We start from the raw sequence: 19069 nt of genomic DNA, 5'->3' as shown, positions 1-19069 counted from the left end.
AAAAAGGGACAGTCTAGAAAGCATAAAAGCACAGTCTTCTTGAAAGTCTTGTAACTTAAGGAAAAGGACCTCCAAGGGGTAGGAAAAGCTGAACCAGACCGAAAACTTACAGTAGTACCCTTGCTTGCCCTCAGGGCTGAGGTTGTAACTAACCCAAATAACTGCACGTATTCATAAATAAACTTATTAGTTCAATATGTACAACTATAGGGAAAAAATAAAACCCACAGAGATGTCAGACAGAATGTCTTCTTGAGTAAATCCCCCCAAGAGACTTACCTCCATTGCAACACTTTATGTCTGCAAATGACCCTCACAGCTAAATGCAGTCCTGTATCCCACCGCCCTCAGTTGTTCTGTAAGTATGCTTTCAGCTCTGCATGAAATCAATCTGAAGTCTGTAGGGCACTTGCCTTGACCCGGTAAATTCTCCGCGTACCTATGTCCCGCAGCAACACCAGCAGGAATCATACCTGAGCCCAGAGCCAGAGGAAGCCCTGAGCATCTCCAGGGATGCCCCCTCCCCCAACCCCCGCCAAAGAACCCCCAAACCAAAAACAGCCCCAAGAGAACATGTTCACTGGCAAGCCCTAGCCACCTGCAGGTCCACTGCCCCCGAATGTCACGGACCAACACGGCGGCAATGAAAATGATGAACAGCAAGGGGACCCTTGCTATGGGGGGAGGGGGGTTCGGGGGAACTGTGACTCTGACCTTCAAATCTGGAGGTTCTACAGCTATGAGATTAGGGCCAAAACTTCAACATGGAACTGCCGGGAGGGTCGGGACAGCCAAATTCTGTGCAGGTCCCACACCTCCGTGCTCAGCCCCAAGCTCATACAGCCTCCCCCCGGCCCCCGCACACCAGCCGCTGCCCCATGACGGAGCTAGACAATGGCCTCTGCGGCGCCCCCCCCCCCCGCCCCCGGGACCATGAGCTCACACCCACAATTGGTCAGGCAAAACCGTTACTACCCCCACAGAACAAGATAAGCGGAACTCTGAGACCTTGGACTCCAGCCTCAATGGACCCGGGGACAGAGATTCTCTGCTTGCTCCCACCAAGCACAGGTGACGAAGGGATTAAAATCAGGAGCCCCAACCTACCCTGCCCTGTCTGCTTCCACCAACCACCAGAGACCCAGGGATTGGATTGTGCACAGAAGACCCACCCTCCCCCTAGTGCGGTGCCAGATAAATACCTTACCGGCAGACCTCCACTATATCCACTACCTCCACTACCCAGCCGCCGCCACACTCCAGGATGCTTTCTGGACCGTGCGGCCTCGTGACACATCATAAGACACTAAATACCCATCTTCCAGAATTGCCGTACCATATTTGATAAGGTTCAAATATGGTTTGAGCCATAGGAACACCTACAAGGGCGATTAGAGGCCGCCCCAAAAGCCTCTAGCCCTCTTGGAGAGCCTGGCAAGCTACCTAGAGTATTCCACCCGCACAGCAGAGCCTCGCAAGCTATCCGTTCTGTATTTGATATACCAAAACCAGTAATTACAAGGGCCTCATTCCCCTGACCCTGAAGGCATCACCAATATGGCAGCATTGAGAAGGATGAGCATTGAGAGGCCGATAAAATCTCAAGGCCGAACTAGGCTGCCACAACGAAGGAAGACGAAAATGATCGTCTGTACATTCAATGCACGTATGCTAGCAACAGATGCATCCATCGAGGACCTGATGGTACAAGCGTGAAAGATCAAGTACAACATCATTGGTCTGACCGAGACAAGAAGGCACCAATCTCATCACGCTGTTTTCAACACTGGAGAAGAAATATTCCTCGGAACATGCAATAAAGTTTGGAAAGAGAAGTAAATTTATTTGGTTTGTTTTGAGTCCCACACAGCAATGTAAAGGGTTTATTCATGGTTGTGGGCTGAGGAAATACTCCTGGCCATGCCGGGGGACCACATTGGATGTCGAGAATCAAACCAGCAGTGATTCCTGGGTGCAGAACCTGGAGTCATCATGTGCATCACTAGCTGGACCCCAAAATGAAACAACGCAAAAAAATTAAGTTGGACTCATAATAAATAAGGCCCACAACTGGGGAGATACTCCAGCAAATTGCGGCTCACTTGTAACCTACACATTTAGGATTCTGACTCCCATCCAATCCTCCAGGGTGAAGCTCAAGGCCACATCAGGGAAGGTCACCAAGTCCTGAACCGACATACACAGGGGACAGGAGTGAGGCAATCCCATCCCATACTATAGCTACCTCAGGCATAAGACAGAAAAGTGGGAAGAATGAAGAATTGCCTGATTGTTGATTTACAATGATTCCCGGCAACATTATGGTTGATCTCTGCCATAACCCCCTCCAAAATAGGGCCTCTGGATCAAGCCAGAATCAAAGCAACGACTGAGACAATGGTGAACCTTGGCAGTCCAGAGTGAGGGGTGGTTATGTATGTATGCATGCATGTATTTAATTTACTAAAGAGAAAAATCCCCAACTGCTAATAAAATTTTAGGATTAAAATTGATGAGCAAACAAACTTGCAATATCAATAGATGTAGAAAACGCTGCCGTTTCTTATGGTTCCTCGAGCACTGGCAGATGGAAATCCTTCGTACAGAACCAGAAATAACCTGGGAATCACTGGGTATGGCCCCTCCCCTTCAACATCTTTCAAACAAACAAACAAACAAATAAGTCTAATGGCGTTGGACCCCTGGTACTCCATATGGTCAGTCTCCCAGTCCTGTCAGGAGTGATCCTTAAGCACCATTAATGTAGGCCATTGAAATCAACAACAACAACAACAAAAAATAGAACAGTGGCCTCAAACAGAGAGCTGATCAATCAGGCCAGGAGCCAGAATTTCCGTCTCCTTCCTGAAACAATCAGAGTCTATCGGCCTGGGAAGCTTGTGCTACATATCACTGCACTGCGTCATCGTGTCACTCTCCTGCCTGAAGATGGTGTGGCAGAGGCCAGATCACCATCTCCTGCCTGTTTTTCCTGTGGACCAATAGGAGGCTCCGTACAAGGACCTGAGTCGTGGGCACCAGAGAGGAGCACAACCAGCCCTGGCCCCCACCTGACCAGAAGTCCCTGCATTAGAGCCAGAAAGGTAGTGACCAGCCGGATGTTTGGACACTGGCTCACAGAACCATCCATGGGGAGACACTGCCAGATGCTCCTGTCTCTCAGGGGACAGAGAAGCGAGTTGTGACCCGGCTGCCTGTCTGGACAAGATCAGTTGAGATCTACAGGGGAGGAAACCGCATCGCTGCCCAAGCCCCGGGACTCTTCACTGGGAACCATACACGAAGGTCCCTAAGGCCAGAGACTAACTCTGAGGCCAGGAGTTCCCGCACAGAAGCAGACCCTGCATGCCCCAGTGACCACGGCACCGTTATTTGCTCTGCTGTGGGAGCAGCCACAGGGAATCAGGGTGGACAGAACTTCAGCTGCCCCCTTGCAGAGTGGATGGGACATGGACCTAGGCACTGGCTTCCAGGGACCAAGGTCACTTCTGGGCGCCTGTAGGCCCCAGACTGTCCCAGCTCTGACCCTCTGGACCTGGACCCATCCTGGTCGTAATTTACTCTAATTCCCCAACCAGCACATGAGTCTCATCCAGCACTTGCTGCTATTTTGCAAGAATCACTCTGAAAACCATGTAAACAGTGTGTTGTATCACAAACCTATCCAAATAACCAGGGTGTTTACTATGAACCATGATATTACGTGTGTCTAACAAATAGAATTTCTAGGGTGAGTCTACTTTTAAACCATGAATATTATATCTTGGGGCCTGGAGTGGTTATAGGGCGGGTAAGATATTCACCTTGCACTTGACTGACCCACGTTTAATATAATAGAACATATATGAGCCCCTGACCTTTATAGGAAATGATCCCTGAGTTCAGAGGCAGGAATAAGCCAAGGACAATGAAGGGTGTTTACCAAAAATACTTCAACTTCAAAAGGTAACTCTAATGAAACAAAACAACAACAATGAAAAATACTCAAGTGTGAATTCTGAGGCGCCCACACCAGGTCGCCAGATGTAAAGAATAGTGAGTTGGTAGATCACATGGTAAAACGTTGGGTGTTCTTCTCTCCAAAGAAACAAAGACACAGGGACCAAAACAACTGATGTCCAATGGATAGTGCATAGTCACCCTTTAATTCAGAACCAGATAGCATACTTATAGAACATCTAAGGGTGCCTGAGGTACAGAACTGCACGTATTGTGATTTACCATTGACAGAGGTCAAGTGTTTCAACAGAGACAATTCTTTGGAGGAATTAACTCAAGGACACATTCTGTCTGAGACTATACTGAGAAATTCTCTCAGGGGCTATATGCATCTGTGTTGCTTTTCTCTTTCCCTGCCTGTACATATTAAACAATTAAGTTTACTTCTTATTAATAATTGAAATTATTGATACACACAGTAGAGAAACATTCCAAAACTTAATTCTCTGGGGTCCAGGAGCTAAGGTTAAAAGCTGGCAGGGATCCAGCTTTCTGGGGTTAGAGACTACAGCAACTGAAGCCTGAGTCAAGTAATTATGATGGATGCCCAGGAGTAAATATATTTTAGAGTCAATTAATTCACAAATATTAAGAGCTTAGCATAAACTGTTTTTCTGTTTTGAAGCAAAGAACATTGCCCTATAGTGATAGATTATTGATTATATAGGTTACAGAGGAAAGAGAAATGCAAATAAATGACTACAGATACAAAGTCCAGAGTCACCAGAAGGTTTGACTTTATGATTTAAGGATAGATTAGGAGTGCTCATAAGAGCACTATAACCTTCTCTAAGGGGAGCAAAAGTGGAAATTTACTGATCAAACCTAAAATACTTAGGGTAAAGACAAATTCTAGAGTGAAACATTTAAAGTAGATCATTAAGCCACCTTTTCTGTATTTTTCTATTCTGCAGAAATTCATGTTTTCTCATGAATACTACTCCTCTCTGTCATTGCTCTCACATCCTCTTTGTGTATATATGTGTGTGTGCATACACATGTTTCACATTTAGACCACAACTGGCAGTGCTCAGGGATTATTGCAGCTCTGGGATCAGGGTTTAGTCCTAGTGGGGCTCAGGGACTATATGGATTACTGGACATAGAAAGACCTGGGTTGGCTGCTTGCAAGAAAAGCACCCTACTTGCTGCACTATTGCTCTGGCCCTTTCTAAGTGAATTATACACATCAGGAGTCACCCTGAACAAAGCTTCCCCAACAACACCCCCTCCCCGGAAATCAACTATTTTTCTTAAAAAAGGAAAAAAAACCTTTACCCCTAGTACTCACAACAGCTGGGGGTCGTCTGGTCAGGGAAAGATTACATGTGTGGGGTACTATGCAAGTGGACCTTAAGATGCAGAAATTCTTGACCTAGGGGAAAAAAACCACAAAAGCTGGGACCAGACACAGTTAAGTGGGTAGGGAACTTGCCTTGCATGCAGCCAACTGAGATCAATTCCCACCATCCCTTATGGTCCCAGAGTACCAGGAGAAGGAATTCCCGACTACAGAGCCGGAAGTAAACCCTGACCACCTCCAGATGTGGTACATGATCCAAACAGAAATAATAATAATGAAAAAGTTTCATTTGCAAACTTCATCCACCTGTAAGGACAGAGACACTGGGTGGCCCCACCCCATCAGGGCAGTCAAACAAAGGACAGAGGACAACTGTGTCTCCTGATGCAGTGGGGCTGGGGCCCTGCCCTTCTAAGTGAATCTGAAGGTGCCACACTAAGGATGCCAGGGCCAAAGGCTCCGGACAGGGCCAAGCACAGTCCGGTGCTGGCAGGTTCAGGAGGGCGAAACCCTACCCTCTGCAGGTCCCACAGCCCCAGGCCCAGTGGCCTATGACCCTTCCAGAAGCTGGAGGAGTTCCTGGCCAAGGGGACCCCCCCAGGATCACTTACTTGTTCACACCTGCGACCCCTGCGCCTGGCACAGCCCCCACTGCACCATCCAAAGTCTCTGGGACCCCTGAAAGCTTTCACCTTACCTCACCTCAGGAACCACCTGGACATCCTGAACAGTGGAAAACAAGTGCGAAAGCACCGCCCAAGTTGGCGCAGCCCCACCACTCACAGTGCCAAGACGTGGGGCGATCACCTAAGACCACTTGCGTTCTGCCATAAAATCGGTCTCACATTTTCCCTGTCATGCCAGGCGCCAGTTCCTCCTCTACCCACGAGACCAATGGCGGCCAGAGCCAGGCAACCACAACAAGCACATAAAGGATTTCTGAAGGGCCCGTCTATGACATCATTTCTGCTTCCGCCAGGAGCCTTAAAGGGTCATGGTCCAGATGCAGAGACCCTCTTTGCCCACCCAGGTGAATTCGTGCTGCAAGGAGGATGGACTGGATAAAGGAGTGGAGAGGTATCTGCTAGAGTGTTTGCTGATACAGTGGGGGCCTGGGGATAAGGGAAGGACTCCTGATACTGCACTGGTCAGTCAAACATTGAAACAATGCTCTCACAACCAGTCCATCAGGAAAAACACATGTGGGTTGATTCAAGGTCAAACAGGCAGGTTGGTACAAGGCACCTGACATTGAGTTGCGTGAGGAAGTCATCAAGATGGGGTGAAAGCAGTGGAAATGGCAGCCTTCTATGACCCTCAGATTCCTCCATGGAGCACAAAAAATTCCCTAGAGGCCCAGCCAGGGGCTTCAGGAGTTCCTGAGTACCAGCACCCCATGCAGGCAGGCAGCAGTGCTGCCCCTGGTAACTACAGCCTGGAATGTGGCTCTGCCATAGGGAAAGCCACTGGGACGTAGGGTAGACAAACCTTCAGCCACTGTCTTGCAGGGTGGACAAGGATATGAGCCTGTGCACTCTGTCCATGGGAACAAGGTCACTTCTGGGTCCAGATGAGCCTGAGGCACAGCTGTGCTCTTTCCCGCTGGACCTGGGCCCATCTGAGTCCTGATTTACTCTAATCCTGCATCAGCACATCTGCGTTAGTCTCATCCTATGCTCACTCCTGTTGTGCAGGAATATATTTGAAAATGGTGCAATCACCCAGGTTTATAGAAAATAAATCCAAATATCCAAGACATTTATTTACAAAGAACCATAATATGAACTGTGCCTGACATTTGGAAGTTCTCAAGACTACTTATACTGTAAATATTCTATTTTGGGGGTGGAGTGGTCTTACACCCAGCTGACACAAGTATGATATACTTGGCCACCCTGGGCCCTGGCTACAGTGATCCCTGAGCTGAGTCAGAAGTAAGGACAGAGAAATACAGGGAGTGGCCAAAACTACAGCAACAACAGGACAACTCTAAGGAAGCAAAGCAAACAAACAAACAAACAAAAAATCATGTGCAAAGACAAACTAGCGAGGAACATTTAAATAGTAAACGAGTGGGTTCTGAAATCTCTGTTTTCTGGCATTTCCATAGTTGTTAAACTATGAATCCTTATCATTCTCTTTTCTTACAATCACACGTTTCCTGTGTGTACAAGTGTGTATGTGTGTGTGTGTGTTTTTTCTTTGAGCCAGAACAACCATTGCTCAGGGGGTATTCCTAACTCTGCACTCAGGGTTTCACACCTGTAAGCTATGGGAATCACTAGGAAGCAGGGGACCGAACCCAAGTTGACTGTGTGCAAGGCAAGTATTTGCTGTACTTTGGCTCGGCCCCTTCCTACATAAATTTCTTCCAAAAATACCAGGAGTTCTGTACAAAGTGCCCCCCCACACAAATAAACAAGTATCTTCCTTCCAAAAAAAATGGAAAAAATTCAAAAAACAACAACAAAAATCTTAACCCTCAGTATTTATCCCAATAACCACGGGTCACCCGGTCAGGAAGAGATGAAGAGTAGAGGGTACTTTGCAACTTGACAAGAGGGAGATGAAACTCGTGATCTGAAAAAAAAAAAAAAAAAACACCAATATTGTGGTTGGACAAACAATGAAGTCTGTAGGGCACTTGCCTTGACCCGGTAAATTCTCAGCGAACTTATGTCCCGCAGCAACACCAGCAGGAATCATACCAGAGCCCAGCGACAGAGGAAGCCCTGAGCATCTCCGGGGATGCCCCCTCCCCCCCAACCCCCTCAAAGAACCCTCAAACCAAAAATAGCCCCAAGAGAACATGTTCACTGGCTAACCCCAGCCACCTACAGGTCCACTGCCCCCGCATGTCACGTACAAATACAGCGGCAATGAAAATGAGGAACAGAAAGAGGGCCCTTGCCATGAGGGGGGGGCAAGGGGGGGCTGTGGCTCTGCCCTTCAAATATAGAGGTTCTACAGCTAGATTAGGTCTGAAGGTTTCAACATGGGACTGCCGGGAGGGTTGGGACAGCCAAATCCCCTGCCCTATGCAGGTCCCACACCCCCGTGCTCAGCCCCTCCCCCCACCCGCCGCTGCCCCAACACGGAGCTAGAGGCCATGACGGCCTCAGCGGCCCCCTGGGACCACGTGCTCACACCCGCAACACCATGCCCCGGTGCAGCCCCCACCACGCCCCCCAAAACTCCACCTCCCCCTAAAGCCTCCGCCACGTCTGAGGAACACCTGGATGTCAGGGAACAAATGAGAAACCAGCGCGAAAGCGTCCCCCACGCTAGCGTGTCGCTCACAGAGCAGAGAGGGAGAGTCGCCGCCATCCTGTTCCAAACTCAGCCTTTGAGACCCGCTTCCAGCCAGTTCCAGGCCGTCCTACACCCACGTAACAATAGTGGGATTGACTGAACCATCTCTGTCAGCAAGAACACAGGTACCCGGAAGGCCCTGTCTGTGACGTCACTTCCGTTCCCACCCGCACCCTTAAAGGGCCAGGCTCCAGGTGCGGAGAGATCCTTTTGGGACACCCAGGGTATCCTGTGCTGCATGAGGCAGGGCTCATATAAAGGAGGGGGAGGCGAGAATGGTGTCTCATTAATTTTTAAAAGCTTTTGTTGCTTCAAGAGGTCTTTCCTTTTATATTTGGTACTTATTTATTCATTTTCCTCCTGGCTTCCCTCACCAAGACTGTCATTTACAAGTTAACATACATGTAAAGTTCAAATGCCAGGACACTGGCATAACTATAGCCCTGGTGATAATCACCGAGTACCTTTCCATTATAGGATGATGTCACGGGAAGCGTGTCATGCTGGATTATTAGCTTCTTGGCTGCACTTTTGTAGCCCCCTCCTAACCTTCCTGGTCTAAATAAAACTTGTCTTCCCTAGGGGGATTGTTCTGAACTTGGGGATAGTTCTTCGGGGTCAACTCATCCCATGTGCATTTCACAATGACTACAAAGGCTAGAGAGGCACACAAAGGCCTTCCTACATTGACAAACATGAGCTTTCCCTCCAGTATGTATTTTCCTATGGATCGTAAGAGTTGAGGGTTGAGTGAAGGCCTTCACACATTCCTGAAAATGAAAGGCTTCTCTCCACTATGAATTTTACTATGCACACTAAGGCTTGAATGTAGAGCAAAGGCCTTTTTAACATGCATGGAGTTTCTCTCTGGTATGAAATTTTCTGTTTAGTAAGACATCAACTTTGAATGAAGGCCTTCCCATAGTCCTTCCATATATAAGCTGTCTGACATATGAATTTTTTCTGTGATCACTAAGGCTTGAGGACATAATGTATGCCTTCCTGCTTGCCTTACATACATAAGGTTTCTTTCCAGTATGAATATTCTTATACGTAATAAGGAGTGAGAGGTAAGTGAGTGCCTTCCAACAGTCCTTAAATATATAACGATTCTCTTCAGTGTGTGTTTTCCTGTACCTAGTAAGTTCTGAGTACAAAGTAAAAGTCTTCCCACAGTCCTTACATGGGTAAGGTTTCTCTCCTGCATAAATTTTCTATTCACAGAAACCCCTGAGAAGGAAATAAAGGTCTTCAAACATTCCTTATCCTTACATGAATAAGGTTTCTCTAAATAAATTTTCCTATGCATACTAATTATTGAGGTCTTCCCATATTCCTTGGATGAATAGCGTTTCTCTCTTGTATGAATTCTCCTACGTATAATCAGGCATGATGATCGATCTAAGGCTTCCCACATTCTTTACATGTCTACAGTTTCTCTCCTGTGTGGATATTCAGATGATCACACTCGTGTGGCGGCTGACTCAAATTGTGTCCGTGCTGCTAACAGCCCTGAGACTTTTCCCATCTGAAGACTTCCTGCCTGTCTCAGAATCCCCACGGTGATGCAGGCACCACTGCTCACTCGAGACTATCACAGTGCACAGGATCAGAGACATTCCACTGAGGCTGGTTGCTTCCCTGGAGAACAGCAGAGAAGGATTCCGATTATTTCTTGATTTCTTGAGTCTCCATGTCAAAAAAAAAGTTGAACCCTGCAGGTTTGATGTCTAACATTTCCACCATGCAAATACAGTTATCAACACATATATGGCTTTTCCTGGAATGATGAAATATTTTTGCAAGAAGTTCATGCAAAATTGACAGAAGTGTTGTAATTAACGTGTGTCCATTTCTTTCTCAACTCAATGAAGAACAATTAAGTGGAAATAATTTCTATACAGAAAAAGGAAGCACCAGTTTCAAGCAAATAAAAACACACCCAAGTCTGGGTTCGGTTGTAGCTCAGTATGGAGCTCGGGATGCATGTATGAAGGCAAGGCTGAGTCCCCACAAAGCTGAGAATGCAGGGGCCATTGAAATTATCTAACCTAATTGAATCAATGTCAGGATCAATGAGGATTTTTTTTATGTTTATATGTTGGGACATCGTCACACGAAACAGTGCTCATAGTGCTTTGCAACTGGCCCTTAGGAAGCAGAAATTCTTGACCTAGAAAAAAAGACATAAAGGTTGGGACGAGAGACAGTAAAGCGGGTAAGGGAATTTGCCTTGCACATTGCCAATCCAGATCAATCCCTGGCATCCCATATGATCCCCGAGTACCATCAACAGGAATTCCCAACTGCAGAGCCAAAAGTAAACCCTGAGCATCTCCAGATATGATAAACAAGCCAAACCAAAAACATAATGAAGGTGCTGGAGCAATAGCAGAGAGAGCACAGCATTGGCCTTGCATGCGACCAACCCAGATTTAATTTCCAGCATCCCATCTGGTCCCCTGCCCCTGGCGGCCCGCTGGCCCCCGACTCCTGCCCGGGCACCCCCTGTTCTCCTACGTGGACGTAGACAGCGCCTGGTGAGCTGCGTGCAGCTGACCTTTCTGCCCCTCTGAGCCCAGCACCCCGCGGACCTTCCCTTGTCTGTGCCAGAACTTGGCTGCCTGGATGGACGCGGCCGTGGGGGGTCAGGACCGCATGCTGCACTTGGGGGGCTGCGGACCAGGAGCTGGGCCACAAGTAGATGGCTGCGGCCGCGCTCCAGGCCCCTAGGACGGCTGCTTGGGTTCCCAGAGTGGGGAGGGGGGTCCCCATGCCAGCGTGCCGCGCCCCTGGCCCGCCTCGCAACCCTGCAGTTCCAGAAGGGCCAGGCTTAGACCCTGCTGGAATTCAGCGCCCCCAGGGATGGGTCCTGCCGCTTCTGGATGTGGTGGCCTCCGGCTCCAGACAGCCCGACCAGAACTTCGGCTTCCAGCTGGGGCCCATCTGTTTCAGTAGCTGACAGTCTCGGGGGTCGCAGGAGGAGGGCACAGACGGGATGCCCCCCGCCCCCGTGGGCACTAATGGTGCTGAGGCCTCGAACCGCCCTATTTATCTTCTCTTGCAACTGCCTCACGGTCAGACAAGAGGAATCTCCTTCCTTCTTCAGCCCCTGGGGGAACCCCAAACCTCTCCCCTCCTCACTTGGGGACTCAGCGGAAGTTTAGCTGGAAGTTTAGCACCCCTGCACCCCATACAAAGGACTTCCAGCTCGGAGCTGATACGGACACCCCAAATCTGCCTCCCGTCCTATCCCCCGCAAATCATGTGTTTCCGGACATCCTTGTTGACCACTGGATTCCCTCCTGTTCAAAGTAGACTGCTCGTTGGCTTCCTGAGATATTTGCAGGAGCCGGGAAGATGGGGGATCCCCGATTGTGGGAACCAAAATTGGACTCCAGAAGGAAGTGCAGCCCTCTGGCGGAGCTGTGTGCCCCCCCCCACCTCAGCCTAACTCCAGACGCTGCCCCACCCCTACCTCCGACCCCCTCCCCTGAATCATGTAGCCAGATCAGGAGGTGGAGTGGAGTGGGGTGGAGTGGGGTGGAGTGGGGGTGCGGGATGACCCGGGACCCCAGTGGTGCTGCCTTCATTCTTGGGGATCTGTGTGTCAAGAGGAGGCCGCCTCTGGTGAATTCAATTCGCTTACACCCGCCAAGTTCTGGAGGGGATGAGAGAATCCAGGATCTTCCAGCCCTGCCCACGCCCTACTGGGCCTTGGGTCAGAGAATAAACTGGTGAACTGTGTCCAGGTGTCCATGCTGCCTGGGGCCCGCCTCACTCACTCTCTGTGTGGAGGCACACCCAGACACTGCTCCAGAGCCAGCTGCCCGAGAGGAAACAGGATGACACAGGAGAGGCTGTGCCTTCCCGCAGTACAATGTCTCCAACCAACTCAGTTCTAAGGATCTCCAGACCCCAGGTCCCCACATCACAGCACCCCACATTGCTGAGGGTGCCATCTTCCATCCTGGGTTCTGGGGTTCCTATACAAATGAGAAGTCCCATGTCTTCTGTTCTCCATGGAGGAGGGTGGCAGGGGCCAGATTCAACTCCAGCATCTCCAGATGTCTGGGGTGAAGGAATCAGTTATCAGACAGACTGGATTTAGGTTAAGGAGAATTTTAATTAACACAGGAATAATGAGCCTAAGACCAGGCAATCTCCTTCCCTGGAAATTCTAAATGAATCACTTCTGCCAAGCAATTTTTTCTTTGCTTTTTGGGTCACACCCAGCAATGCTCAGGGGTTTACTCCAGGCTCTGCACTCAGAAATTACTCCTGGCGGTACTTGGGGGGCCATACGGGATGTTGGGGATTGGACCCGGGTCGGCTCCATGCAAGGCAAACATCCCACCCGCTGTACTATAACTCTGGCTCCAAGGATTCTTTTGGGGGGCCTGCTTTGGTGTGGGCGCACCAAGTTCTGGGGACCATTAGGTACCTGGTCGGCTACAGGTAGGGTGAGATTATTTTGTTGTTGTTCTTTTCACTTTGACAAGAAAAGTTATGAGCTCACTTTGCTCTGTCTGTGGCCCAGCTCTTCGGAAAGGTTTCCAGTTATACTCAATCCCACGTGCCATCACCCCACATTCTGAGGGTGGCCCAACCCTCTTCTACAAGCTGCAAGATGCAGCTCAGAACCCACCAAGTTGGGGTGGGAGAACCAGAACCCACCAAGTTGGGGTGGGAGTATCCACCATCAAAAGACTGAGGCTGTTTTGGTTTCATTTGGTTTGTTCATGGTTTGGTGGCCACAAACCCAGCAATGTTCAGGGGTCCTCCTGGCTCTGCACTAAGGACCCACTCCTGCATGACGGTGGGACTGTATGGAGAGCAAAGAAAGAACCAGGGGCCTATGACTGCAAGCCAAGAGCTTGCGTCAGTGCTTAGGAATGTCCTGGTTTTTAGGGCAGTCCTGGGTCTTGCAACATGGGTCTTGTGAGAGACATCCGGTTATCTGGTCTGACCCCCATCCTTCGAGTACCTGTATCTGAATTCCTTGCTCAGGGGCAGAAAAACCAGTTATTCTGCAATGCTGGTTCCTGTAAAGCGAGGCTAAATTAATTCTGGTGGTGGTCCATTTTGAGCCTCTCCCTCACAATACTCAGGCCATGTGATGTTACAGAGGTCAACAAGACACTCCTTATTTAAACTATCTAGCTGGAGGTTCTTCCTATGTTTCAATAAGCAACCCAAAGTAGAATATTTGGGAATCGATGTAGAATTTCCCGTGTCTCCTAAGTGCCAGCTATAACCTATGAGAAGGAAGGAAAAATCCGAAAATAGGATGATTCTTTGGCAAACTTTTCTCCTGGTAATTTCTCCCAAGGGGCTTTGTCCCCTTCTGCCTGAATTGCTGTGGTTCTAACGAGTTTCAGCGTGGACATGACCACAACTGCACGCTGGCCTATACTGCTTCAGAAAATCACAAGTAAGGACATCTCCATCAGTGATCTTCCCAATAGTCCACACGACCACGGCTGGCGTGTGGAGCTGTATTTAGAGTGCTGTGGGTTTCTGAGAAACCTTGCTAATTTGAGGAGTAATAAAGGCCCTCCCGTTGTTCATCGATTTGCTCGAGCGGGCCCAGTAACATCTCCATTGGAGACTTGTTGTTACTGTGTTTGGCATATCGAATATAACTTTGTTGTTACTGTGTTTGGCATATCGAATACGTCACAGGGAGCTTGCCAGGCTCTGCCGTGCGGGTGAGATACTCTCGGTAGCTTGCCGGGCTCTCCGAGAGGGGCGGAGGAATCGAACTCGGGTCGGCCATGTTGGATGCGTGCAAGGCAAGCGCCCTACCACTGTGCTATCGCTCCAAAGCTCTGTTTGTTCTTAGCTTGCTACAAGTTCTATTGCTTCCAGCTGGCTGGCTTTCTTCCTCAAACTTCTTACCTGCCTTTTACAGTTTTTTGGGTTTTTTGCCTTGAATTGCCTAGAGCTAAGCCTGCTGGCTGTCTCCATTAGCATTTGAATTGATCTCTAGTTGATCTTCAGCTTAGACTAAACTGGGTGGGGAAAGGATTTTCTGCCTAGGATTTGGTCTCTTGCCCTCCATTTTCCAGAACCTTCTTACTAGTCTGTTTTCCTCCCGTTCCTCTCATAGTGAAGGGTGCCTATGTGAAGTGTTTAGTATGGGGCAATTAAGGATCAACCAAGCCACTTCCACAGCTGCAGCGGTAGGAGAGCCTGTGGGTGCTTGTCTTTCACTTCAGTAAGCTGGGTTCGATTCCAGCCTTCAGATCTTTGTGGGATACACTGCTAAATCTCCTCGGGGGGTCAGTGGGTTGACCTAGCTTTGTTTATGAACCTCAAGGGGAGCAGACAATTAAACCTGGCCTGGAACGAGCAAGGCAACGTTATTTTCTTACATTTGTTTTTCTCTTAGCTCTGAGCAAGAAAATTTTTGAACCCCCATTGCAATGCCTGTGATGATCGAGCCCTCTGAAGTTTCCTGTTATAGGATACCCAAAAAACCCAACCCCCAATTTGGGTTTGTTGGGATCGGGAGTTCCCTAGCCCTGGGAGGCGTGGAGAGACCAGATAGACACAATTCCTGCAGGAGTAAAAACGGGGTTTATTTAGGCCAGCATGCTGGGACTCCACAGCATACCCCAGAGTGGGCAGTGGCTGAGAGCCCCGAGCTTCTTCAAAGGGGATCTTATATAGGCCTTCACTGGCCGTTACAGCAAGGCCCGCACATTTCATAGCCAATAGATTTGTAACAACATATACTTTCTTAACCAATCCATTTAAAAGTACCTCACTCCTTAGCCTATAGATTCAAAGATAAGCATTTACGTACATCAATTGTCAGCACAAGCAAGGTTATAGCTGGAATCATTAAGCCTTAGGTAATCTCCCTTGACCATCCACATTTTGAGTTACCCAAGTCTGCAGGGTGCTTTAGTGAGGCAATACACTCCAGGAAAGGGCAATTTCCCCCAACCACCGCATCCTGAGTTATCCTTTACCCAAATCTACAGGGTGCTTTACTGAACAATACATTTCAGGAACAGTAAATACACCTGAATCCTGTCACACTTGGTTTAGAAAAAAGTTATGCCCTGTTCACTTTCCAAGTCCCCTCTCCCCCAGGTGCAAAATAGCCAAGAAGTTTTACAGAAAGCAATGTTGCAAGTTAGCTGAAGCACGCAAAAATTTGATGCCCTAATATGGATTCTTTCAGGTTGTTATGGGCAACCCAAATTTTCTAAGAGTAAAAAATCCTTAGAGATACGGGCTTGGAAGGGCCGGAAACTCCCCACAGCGCCATCTCGTGGCGTTTTGGCAGAAATGCTGTAGCCTGACTTTCCCACGCTTAAGAATTCCAGCCCTTTTCTTAGTGTGAATGTTAAATAAGGGGTGATTAAGGATCAAGCACACAACCTAGGGCCATGGATCGAAAACTGAACACTGAACCAGGAGGGTACTTGCCTTGTATTTGCGATCCGGGCTCTATCCCTGCACCCCAAACGTTCCCCTGAACACCATCAGGAGTGACTCCTGAATGCAGGGTTAGGGATGATCCTAAATATCGCCGGTGCGGTCCCGAAACACAAACAAAATCCTTTCACGGAGGATTCCTTCACGCCAAAGTTGGGGTTGCCGAGCTGAGTCTTGCTTCCACCACCTTCCTCCGTGGAAAAGCCGTGAAGTTGTGTGGATGACCGGGACAGGAACCCTTAGCAAAAGGGGGCTTAGAGGGAGAGATTCTACTGCAGGCAAAGCACTTGCCATGCTGCTGGCTTCAGTCCTGACACCCGGGTCGCCCCATGCGAAGCAAGCGCCCTGGATGCTCGGCTACCGCTGCACGGCCTGAGGCGGCCTGCTGGATCCTAGTGACCCACAGGGTAACATGAAAGCGAACCCAAGGGCTGGAAATCTTTTGGCAGGAAAAGGTGCACAGCTCTTCCGCCAATGCACCGTGAGAGGGCGCTGTGGGGCGTCTCCGTCCCTCCCCTGGGACGGAGGAGGGGTGTACAATTACAGTGTACATTTCTCTAAGAAATGTCATCCCTGGTCCTGATCTGCCTCTAGAACCCGCTATAGCTTCCCAGGACCCTCAGAATTTCTGCAGGAAAAAACAATATTTCTGCACAGAGGAGCTGTATCCATAGCCTCCAGAGCTGACTGGCCAAGTTAGTGGCTCTGGCTTACTTTAGGGTGTGGGCTGTACACGGCCGCAAACTTTTTCAGGGCAGCTCAGGTGACCCTATATGGTGCCTGAGATGGAACCCAGGGTGAACACAGAAGACGACTGTGCCTTCCCGCAGCACCATCTCTTCAAACCGACCTGTTCTTACAGGTCTCCAGCCCCGTCATCCCACACGTCAGCACCCCACATGTCCGACAGTGTATCTTCCTCCCTCCTAGGAGAACTTTGGGATTCGTATATAAATGGAAAGCCCCAAGTCCTCTGTTTTCCATAATGAGAATGGCAGAAGCCAGATTCAACTCCAACATCTCCAGACGTTTGGGGTGAAGGTACCTGCCATCAGAGGAACTTGGGGTGGGTTAGGAAAAACTTTTATTTAAAATGGCAATAATGAGACTCGGCAGCCAATCTCCTTCCCTGGAAATTCTAAATACACCAAATCTGCTGAGGATTTTTTTTTCTTTTTGGATCATATCCAGCGATGTACAGGGGTTACTCCTGGCTCTGCACTCAGGAATTACTTCTGGTGGTGCTCAGGGGAACATATGGGCTGCTGGGAACTGAACCCAGGTCAGCCAGGTGCAAGGCAAACATCCTAACCGCTATACCATCAATCCAGCCCCACTGCTGAGGATTTTTAATTTTTTATGGGGGTTTGGTGTGGGCCCGGGAGGTTCTGGGGACCATTAGAAATGTCTAGAGTTGGACCTCATCTGCCACAAGGAAGGCAAGTTTTCATTTTTTTAAATTTAAATAAAGGGCTAGAGAGAGAGCACAGCAGGTAGGGCGTTTGCCTTGCACGTGGTCGACCCAGGTTCAATTCCCAACATCCCATATGGTCCTCTGAGCACCGTCAGGAGTACTCCTGAGTGCAGAGCCAGGAGTAACCCTTGTGCATCGCCGGGTGTGACCCAAAAAGCAAAAAAAAAAAAAAAAATTAAATTAAAATGTTATGTTCTCTCTCTGAATAAGACAAGTTCTAAATCCCCTGTTTATTCTCTGGCTGAACTACTTCATAAAAGTTTCCTGTAATTTTACACCCCACTACCTGACACCCCAAATTTCTGCCAGTGTTCTCCTCCCATTCTGTGATAATGAGGGATGTGGAAGCAAGATTCATCTTGGTACTCCACTGAGGTTGCATCTGAAGGAATCTGCCGAATCATCAAATTGAGGCTGTTCTGATTTCTTTCCTTTTTTATGTTTTGGGGTCACAGTTGACGATGCTCAGGGGTGACTACTGGCTCTGTACTCAGGAATGACTCTTGGCATAATTGGGGGATCTTATAGGATACCGGCGAATGTACTCAAGTCTGCAAAAATGCAAGGCAAGTGCCCTAAGGGCTCTGCAACTGCTCCACGATCCAGGCTGCATGCTTAATTCTTAATTACCCCACACCTAACATTGAAGCAAACCCAGGGTGGAAATTTCTTACAGAAACAGGCCTAGGGAGGGACACAAACGCGCACACAGCGCCATCTCCTGGCGGCTAGGCGGAACTGCCGTTGCCTGAGTTCCCCACCCTTAAGATTTCCAGCCCTCAGGTTTGCTTCAATGCTGGGGGTCATTAAGAATCAAGCATCCAGCCTGGGACCATAGTGGGATAACAGTGGCTAAGGCCTTGCATCGGTTTGGAGCTCTTGCAGCCCATATAGACCCCTGTGCACCGACAGGAATATTTAACAATTGGCGTAACCAACCCCTGAGCATTGCTCTGTGTGCCCCCCACAACCAAATGTTTGCCGCCGTCCAGAGCGCAGCCCCCCCCCCCCCCCCACACACACACTGACTGATCCCACAGAGTCTCTGGCTTCTTAAATGAGTGTTCAGAATTTGCTATTCCTAGTGGGGTATGAAGGAACATAAGGAAACATGATCTTCGTCCCCTCCCCACCCACCATACCGACTCTGGGCAAGTGACACTGGGTTCTTTAATGGAGAGAGGGGTTGGTGGCCACAGAACTGAAATAAACATAGCCTCATAAGGAAAGTATCGGGCCCTCCGACAAGGAGGCACAATACAGGATCCTTCCTGAAACAACTCAGAGACATTTGACCCACGAAGACTGAGAGCTCCTGTCACTGAATCACCTCTTGTCACTCTCCTCCTACCTAGGAATGGGGTGTCCGATGGCATGTCACCATCTTCTCCTGACTGATTTTCCCGAGGATCAGAGACCTGAAGGAGTAGTCAGAGCAGTGAGCACTGGAGAGGAGCACAATCCCAGCCCTGACCAGCCACACCGTCGGGCACTGGCTCTCAGACCTG

The sequence above is a fragment of the Sorex fumeus genome, unplaced genomic scaffold, assembly GCF_029834395.1.
Source record: "Sorex fumeus unplaced genomic scaffold, SorFum_2.1 ptg000019l, whole genome shotgun sequence".
Taxonomy (NCBI): domain Eukaryota; kingdom Metazoa; phylum Chordata; class Mammalia; order Eulipotyphla; family Soricidae; genus Sorex; species Sorex fumeus.
Note: the sequence above shows the minus strand (reverse complement) of the source record.